The 9,416-nt window shown below is 38.5% G+C and overlaps 1 long non-coding RNA gene across 1 annotated transcript; it reads right to left on the bottom strand.

Annotated features, from left to right (window-relative positions):
* Positions 1-1,059: 1,059 nt before the first annotated feature.
* LOC131620343 (uncharacterized) lies at positions 1,060-2,629 on the bottom strand. Its single transcript, XR_009289081.1, has 3 exons — positions 2,492-2,629; positions 2,360-2,403; positions 1,060-2,260 (listed from the first exon to the last, which is right to left on the bottom strand). It is a non-coding gene; the product is annotated as an uncharacterized LOC131620343 (long non-coding RNA).
* Positions 2,630-9,416: the final 6,787 nt, after the last annotated feature.

The following is a 9,416-nucleotide window of genomic DNA, read 5'->3' as shown; positions in this document are numbered from 1 at the left end:
GCATCAGATCAGTTGGAAATATTTACTCCCTGACGATTTAGTTTGTTCAAAAGAAGAACTCGTCTGCCCAATCCTAATGCCTAACTATCAGTTGAAGACGTTTTCTTTACCCGGCGTACACAGTTCGGAAGAGATGTTTGTTCCTATCCTAATAATCAGATTCAGAGTAGTTGAAGGAACCGCCTCCGAATCTCTGTCGATCTTCCGAAGGAGCAAGCCACTGATATCATCAGATCAGATGGAGATGTCTACCTGATCGACTTTGTCTTTCAGATGAAGATTGTCCTACTTATTTTCTGGCATCATGTCCAGATCCGTTTAAAGGCATTCTTTCCCCGGTGTACACAGTTCGGAAGAGATATTGTTCCTATCCTGATTACCAATTCAGTTTTGAAGGAACCGCCTCCGGATCCCCGTGGTCTTACGAAGGAGCTAGCCGCTAATTCCCAGATTAGTAGGAATATCTACCTGATAATTTAATTGCATCAGAAGAGATGTCTGTCCAGATTCCCAGATCATGATTCCCAGATCAGAGATACTTATTACCCGTTGATGTCCAGATCAACCGATGTATCTCCTTCGATTCCCAGATCGACCTAAGACATCTATCCCGATGCAAGTTCGGAGACATCTGCTATGTCTGATACTCAGATCAGTTGAGATGTTCCTTCTCTTATTAACCACATCATTTGAAGTGTTTCCCCTGCCTGTGGGTGCCTGTTCCTTCTTATCGCAAGTTGGAGCTTATTTAATTATCCAGATCAATTGAAGTTTTTTCTCCCTGCTTGTGGGGTGGTACATTCCTTCTTATTGCAAGGTGGAATCTTCTATTGATCAAGAGCGCAAATTTTCGAGTTCATTCTGGTATTCAATCTCCTTCCACCTCAACGGTTCGAAACTTTCATTCCTCACTCGTCAGGTTCAAGAAGTTTGAATAGGGGCAGATGTTGCACCCCAAAATTTTCCCTCTTTATTTGTGCTATAAGTTATGGATGACGTTGCTTTCGTCGTTCGAAAATCGAAGAAAAATAATAAAGAGTTTCTCATTTGAGTGTTTGCGTTTGTTAATGTTCATCAACAGTGGTTAATTGGATTTCACGGTCATGTCCCCTCTATGCTCCGGTATCATTCTAATCCTCAAGTCTTACTCATTCTCAATGGATCCTCATAGAACTGTGATTGTGTTAAAGTATCGAGTGAAGAAAGACTTTGTCAAGACAAAAGATTTATGGACCGAGTTACAAAGATCAAGTCCTGATGTAAGAGATGATGATGGTTTACTCATATTCTGATCAAAGTACCTCTAGGTCCTGCAAGTTAATTTGGATTTGAATTGAGAAGCAAAGTGAGGTTCATGTTGTTTTGTTTGGAATGTAAGTTATAAGTATAAAGAAAAGTTCACCATATTTCACTTCATGTCTAATATTCATCAAAACCATACATTTTAAGTTTCATTCAAAACTCATTACAAAAAATCATGTTATTACATTCCAATTCAACAAAGCCCAATAAATCACAAAATTTCCAAGTCTAATCGTACATATTCAAATTCATCATTGTCCATACAAAATCAAAAAATATGTTTTGTTTCTATTATACTAACTCTGCTCCAATTAAACCAACAAAAATCCTGCAGCCATTCAACTAAACCGACCTTGCACCATCCACACATTCCAAAACCGGCGCTTAAACCAAAAGTCTCAAAATCAAACCGCCCCTGCACAAAATCGAACGGAAATGGTATTAAGCGTGACCCCGTCATAAATTCAACCACAGAGTAACTTACAGAGAAAAAAATTGAACCGGCTCTGCATAAAAAGGGGACCGAATCAGAAATTGGGGGGAGAGTTTTGATAATAGAAAAAGAAGAAAAAACGCTAACAGAAATTGACAAAGAAAACCTGTAACAAAAAGAGGCTTCACGTAAAAAACTCAGGGGAATCTCTCTTATCATCTTCAATCCCCAACCAACCTTCACTCTCTCATTCAACACAATCAACAATTTTCAATCAACCTTTCCAATTCAATCGCAAGAAATCAGAACAGAAATTTACCAGAATAAATTAGCAGAAAAAGGAGGGAGATAACCGAAATAAAAAAAGGTAACAAACTTCTCCACCGATTCTCACTTCCATCACAACCTTCATCCTCTTCATCTGGATTCATCAACTTCAATCCTTTGATAATCACCAAAAAAATCAGTACTCCACCTTCAATCTTTATTCATCTTCTGGATTCAACTTTTCACCAAATCTTCACTCTGCAAAAGAAAACGAGAAGAATCAGAGTTTCAAGAAATCACTTCACATATCTTCAATCATCACGACAAAACAAAAACGCATCTGAATCCAATAATCACCAGAAACGATCATCATCACATATCTTCATCATCACGCGCGTCACCTACGAGACGTATCAACAGCATTATGAATCGTCTAAGATCGCAACTCAGAAATGAAGATTAAGAGGAAGAAGCGAAAGTGAAACTCACCGGTTTTGGGGAATCACCTGCACCTTCAATCATTCTTCACCACATCGTCAACCTCAATAATCTCTTCTCAGCATCAAGCTCCTACAATTCAATCATTATCTTCGCCACATACATCATCATAATCTCTAATCATCTTGATCGATCTCCATACATCACGCCTTCGTCATCAATCTTCGGCAATCCTCACCGCAAATCAACACGAAGCAAATTCTTCATCAATACCACATCATCGACCGCAACAAGTTTCTCATACTCAGCGCTTCAACAAACTGAACCGGAGCAATTTCCATTCAAGAAGAAGATGAAACAAGGAGAAGGAGACGAATCGAGAGGGAGTTGCGAGTGAAACGAACTGAGAGAGGGAGGATCGATTGAGAAGGAGATTTGAGTGTTTGATTGGAGACAGAGACGTTACTACCGTCGCCGTCACGAAGAGAGGGAGGCACCGCCGTTTCCGATTGAAAGAGGGAGAGATCAGGTTGAATGGCCACAAAACGTAACCCTAAACCCTCTTTTAATTTCGTTTATGCTTATTTGAACTTGATTAATACTAGTTAATGAAAATCTGAGTGTTAATTGTAATTGAAGTAGTGATTAATCTGAATTAAGCAATTAATAAAATCTGGATGACAAAAATGTGTTGAATCAAATCAGAAAATTGGATCACAACCTTGGGCCTCCCACATGAATATTCTGTTCACACTCCCCCTTGGCCCATCGCACCACTCTCTTTTTGGTGCTGAACAAAAACCAAGCAAAAACATTCTGCTTGGGCCACAGCCATGGGCCCTGCGCCTGGATCACTCTCTGCACCACTGTTTTCAACAATAAACCCCCTCTGACTCACATTTCCATTCATATTAGATTTAATTTTGATTTGATATTTTTCTTAGATAATAGAATGTAATGAAATTTTATTATTTTGTTACATTTTTAGATGATAGAAATGCTTTGAAAAACAATAATCTTTATTAGTTTTTGTGCATGATAAGAAAAATATAAAAACATGTAATCTTTTGCTTGTTAGAATTTAATTGCTTTGTTGCATAGTTTAGTTCTAATTCTTAGATAAAATGCCATGAAAAACAATATTCTTGTTAAATTTTATTTTACAATTCAATTAGATTTTTGTTTCTATAATTTTGCGTGCTAGTCTTGTTTATTTACGATTTTTGTTTCTCATTTCGTTTCATAATGCAATTGTGCGACTTTGTTCGCGTTTTCTTGTTATTTCTAATAAGTGTGTTAGCTTGTGCGAGGAACTTTGAGTATGATTTCTGATGGATGTGCTTGGCTTTGTGTCCCAATATATTTGTGGGACACGACATTATTCTCCTGATTTCTTTTCGTTCGTCTCCCTGTGCGAGTCACGATTCATATATTCTTGTTGTTGCTTGCCTGTTGCGACTTTTTCTTGCAGGTGTATTATTCGGATGTGCCAATACACATTCCGAATTGACGCGCGATTTATTTTTGTGTTGTCTTTGCACTTTGATGATGCTTATGTCGTCTGTCAGATTTCTGATGCTTTCATTGCTTGATGTTAGCTCGTGCACGCGTTCTCTGGGTTTCTTCTTTGCTTACGCTTGCTAGCTCATTGCGGACTTGCTATCCGTTTGGTACCGCTCCTTGTCCCTTTTACTCTTTCGCGCACCATATCTTGCCATGAGAAGTAGGGTAGGCATGCAGCATCATATTTGCCATGAGAAGTAGGACCTAGGCATTCATCTGGCCAAGCCCTCGAAAGAGGCTCTATTTTTGTTTGTTTACCGTTTTTAGTTTATTTCTAGTTATTTTCTTGTTCAACAGTCTCGGAGGACTTTCCCCGCGGACGGGAGCTTCGGAGGACTTTCCCCGTTAGCTAGAACATTTATTTTTTGTCTTGTTCACCTGTCTCGGAGGACTTTCCCCGTGGACGGTAGCTTCGGAGGACTTTCCCCGTTAGCTAGAACGTTTATTTCCGATTATTTTCTGGTTCAACCGTCTCGGAGGACTTTCCCCGTGGACGGTGGCTTCGGAGGACTTTCCCTGTTAGCTAGAACGTTTATTTCCAATTATTTGCTTGTTCAAACGTCTCGGAAGACTTTCCCCGTGGACGGTGGCTTTGGAGGGCTTTCCCCGTTAGCTAGAACGTCTCCTTAGTTCCTAGGTCACTACTTCGGTAGTTTGCTTGCTTTACGAGCCGAGCTCGTTTGTGTGTTGCATTTGCATTGATTACTACTTCGGTAGTTTGTTTGTTTCTCGAGCGGAGCTCTATTGTATGCCATATTGTTGTGATGCTTGTTCACTATCTTCTTATCTGCTATGCCTGTTAGTAGTATATCTTTGTGATACTGGTTCACTATCTTCTTACTTGCTATACTTATTAGTATGATATCTTTGTGATGCTTGTTCACTATCTTCTTATTTACGATGCTTGTTCGTATGATATCTTTGTGATGCTTGTTCACACACCTGCACATGTATGCTTGTTACATGTTGTTTGCGATGCATGTTCGCATTTTTATTCGTTATACTTGTTCACATTTGATGTGTATGCCTGTTACATGTTTGCCATGCATGTATGCTTGTTACGTGTATGTCGTTTATCTGCTATGCCTATTAGTATGATATCACTTGTGATGCCTGTTCACACACTCACATTCGTGTATGCCTGTTACATGTCTGTTTTCTATTTGCGATGCCTTTTTGCATGTTTTTATTTGTGATGCTTGTTCACATGCCATGTTTGCGAGGATCTTTGTGATGCTCCTTGTTTGCATGCTCCCTTAGGGTGCTCGGTTCCGTTTCTCTAGGAAACGTGAATTGAGATAGAAACAAAAACTTTTGGGCCGAACTACGGCGCTCTGATTTCTCCATTGCACATTGGAGGTACGTAGGCACAGGGTACGAACACCCTAGCGAGCAAACTTTTCTTTTTGTTTTTGTTTTGTTCGACCTTTTCTTCTTATCTTGTTTGCCTATTATTTGCATGTTCCTGTTATCTTGTATATCTTTCCATTGCATGTTTCCCTTTACACATTGTATGATACACACACACACCCTTAGATTAGAAAACTAGCAAGAATGGATCCTGTGGAGTACCACAGACGTGAGGGGTGCTAATACCTTCCCCTCACGTAACAGACATCCTTACTTGTTCTCTGAGACCTGTGCTTGTTTTGGTTTTCTTCGATATTTTCCATTCCTGTGCGTAGGATAAATATATGTTCGATGGCGACTTCATTGTTTTGTTTCGATATGTTTTCCAGTTGCTTCACATCTTACAGACGACTCATTGGACGCCTACTCTACCTCAATACCACGCGAACTGACATTACTTTTGCTACTCAGCAGCTGAGCCAGTTTATATGCTCCAACTATGACACACTTCCATGCAGCCTGTCAAGTAGTTCGCTATCTGAAGCACAATCCTGGAAGAGGGCTTTTATTCCCAAGAAATTCTGAAATCCAGATCCTAGGTTATTCAGACTCTGACTGGGCAGGTTGCATAGATTCAAGAAAGTCTATCTCTGGATATTGTTTCTTCATTGGATCTTCTTTAATCTCTTGGCGTGCCAAGAAGCAACAAACCATCTCCCAGTCTTCGTTTGAGGCGGAGTACAGATCTCTTTCCACTCCTACCTGTGAATTGATTTGGATATTGAAGCTGCTCCAGGATTTAAAGATCACACCAACAAGACAATCTGACCTTTACTGTGATAATCAGAGCGCCCTCCACATAGCTTTGAACCCAGTTTTCCACCAAAGAACCAAGCATCTTGACATTGATTGTCACTTGGTTCGGGAAAAAGTTCAAGATGGAACCCTTCGGCTACTTCCTATTACTACACAAGAGCAGCTTGATGACTTCCTTACTAAGGCTTTGGCAGCTCCTAAGTTCAATATGTTCATCTCCAAGCTTGACATTTTAGACATCTACAATGCTCAACTTGAGGGAGGCTGTTTAATAGTATATTCAAATCTTATGGCTGAGATTACACCACCTAATCCTGTGGCTATTCTTTATCCACAAGTATGTATATATATATATATATATATATATATATATATATATATATACATACTTCTTCTCATTTTGTAATCTAATCCATTTGATTCAATATAATATCATAGAGTTGGAAGTTTTTCCCAACTGTTTTCTGTTACAATTCAACTGTTTCTGTTATTACCTTCTTCTTCTTCAATAATAGTCCTGAATTGTCATACAATTTGTCAACGATACATATTATTTTGTTTAAGAACAAAAATAATAATAAATTAAAGATAATGCTATTTCTTTATTCTCCACAATCTTCACTCGTCCATACTTGACGATACAACATTGCTTCATCATCGCAACAACATACTCAACACTGATACATTTATACGATTCTTATTTTCCATATTCAGGTGTCATTCACTAACGAAGCACCAACAACAACATTACTGCAACAACGACAAAATTATCATAATACTAATCTGATAACATAACTCGACTAATAACCTCACAACTCATCATTAACCAACAACTTACAAGAACATCCTATTACAATCAGCACTATTCACAAGAAAACACAATACATCTGACACATCATGCTCCAACTGCGCAACTCTGATCATCCATCTTAATTCACCGTCCTTCATTAGAGTTTTTATCAACTTAAATGATTCACTAGCTTCAACTAAGTTTCAGACTTTCTTCAGCATCCATCACCTCACGCACCATTAAGACAATAATATAAGTCTATAACATCCAATACAATTCCGTCTACTATCAACAAGATATTAAGGGTGAGAAAGTCCTCAATTTTTCAATAGACAGTTGACAATCATAATGGAGTATAACCATCATTACCAACTATAACAGTGTTCCTTTAGAAATTAAACTTACGTCACCAAAATACCATACTTCAACAACTTGCGAAACTGTCCGAACCTGCTAACACTGACGTCTTGCAGCTACCTACTAAAACACCTCTGACGATACATTAGAACAAAATTTCTTCACACCAATATCAACACTTCTTATCATTGAAATCATACTCATCTCTTCGCATTTTCGACTCTTACTCGCGATCCATAACGTTTCAACAACTTCGACAGCTTCTACCACAGTTTCAATCACTTATCAATAATTCTACAGCAAGGCCTACAACAATACTTCACTTAATTGTTGTTCCTTCGTCAACAGCTTACACAGGACTACTTACACATCAACATGCTCGGCTTAACTTTGTTTCGGACATTTGCGACAATAACCGTTTATATTAAACATGATTCACCTATACTATATCGATAACACTCCTATAAGGTAGATTATAGTCTCACCTCTTCGTAGGCTCAAACGGAACGTTAATCCGACACTCGAAGCTCAAGATACAATTCTTTGACGTTATCCGAAATACAAACATCAACGTCATGCTACGATAATCCTTACGACATCTCTAAAAATCTTCAAATGACACACTTCATCTTAAAATTGCTCCTCAACAATCCTTCGAATTGCTTCTTCAGTTCACTCATCTCTGACGCTGACGTCCTGCGCGATACCAACGCATAAGTCTGCTTTCCAAGGACAAGCGTAACCGCCAACCTCACCTCTTTCCAACACCATCTTGTCACAAATAAATCTACTTACATTTGCGGTATCCATTCTTGTATTAAAATTCACCTCTTTATCTTTCTGACGCTTCAAATCGGATATCCGACAATCACTTATGCGAGTCCAACATAAAGTCCACTGCAACTTCATCACTCTATCACTTTTCCAACACCGGTACCTTTCACAGAGGCTAATCACACTGACAACTTCACAGTTCATCCACAATGCTGAACACAACAACTTTCTAAATTCTATCTTCCAAGATTTATTCTTAGTACTTAATGGTTACCTCCCGAAACATCATGAATTTGCACCATACTTGCAGATCAACAACTACTACACTGTTCCTCATCCTTCAAAGAGTAAACGTCAACAATTCTTGATCATTCTCCTTCTACAGACGCCCCCAGCTTATTAAACAACCAAAACCTCGAATCCATGTCAACAAGCTCTAACAATACTTGCACTGTCTACTTAAGCAGTACATTGCGCCAACAACTTACAACCGAAACATATCCGAGAAGCAAAGCTTCTCCCCCAATTTGCTCAAACCAAACCCTGCACCAAAACAAAAAAGTACTAGCAGTGTTTCACACATGTGTCACGTACTACAGGATAAAACACTAACAGCATTCAGATGTCACACAACTCAACAGACTCGACAACTTGGTCGGATGGACCGATCTGCTCTGATACCACTAATGTAACACCCCAAATTCTACCCAGAATTATAATGCGAGAAATCAGAGTATATTAAAGATTCAAAAAACAACACATTGAGGTATCACATATCAACTTAAAAATTCAACTTGTATTTCATTCAACAAAGATACATAGCATTCGAATTAACAGTCAAATATCAGCTTTATTCAACTAAAACAACTTGGAAATATAATAAGTACTTCTCATTATTCAACTTAGAACTCGACAACTAAAAACATCAACAACTTAGTACAACAACTATCATAGAAACAACATAAACCATCATTTATCTCATCCCGAGTGCTACGTATCAGAGCGATACCCCAACTGGACTCGATGAAGCGACAAACTCCCACAGTTATACTTGAGTACCTGCTCATTTCCCGTGGTAGGGGAAACATCAGCAGAAAGGGTGAGATATCAAACTATATAAATAGGATCATGATAAATTATATATCAGGTAAAGAATATAAATGAATCACCGCTTCGCACAACATCAACGTAAACAACACCAATAACATCATCAATGAATAGTCATAATATCAACATATAAACATATTCAACAAGTCATCATATACGCATCTTCAGACAACTCAACATATAAGCATCTTCAACAAGTCAACATAAATCATCAATATC

The sequence above is a fragment of the Vicia villosa genome, linkage group LG7, assembly GCF_029867415.1.
Source record: "Vicia villosa cultivar HV-30 ecotype Madison, WI linkage group LG7, Vvil1.0, whole genome shotgun sequence".
NCBI classification, from domain to species: domain Eukaryota; kingdom Viridiplantae; phylum Streptophyta; class Magnoliopsida; order Fabales; family Fabaceae; genus Vicia; species Vicia villosa.
This window is presented reverse-complemented; position numbering and strand designations above follow the sequence as displayed.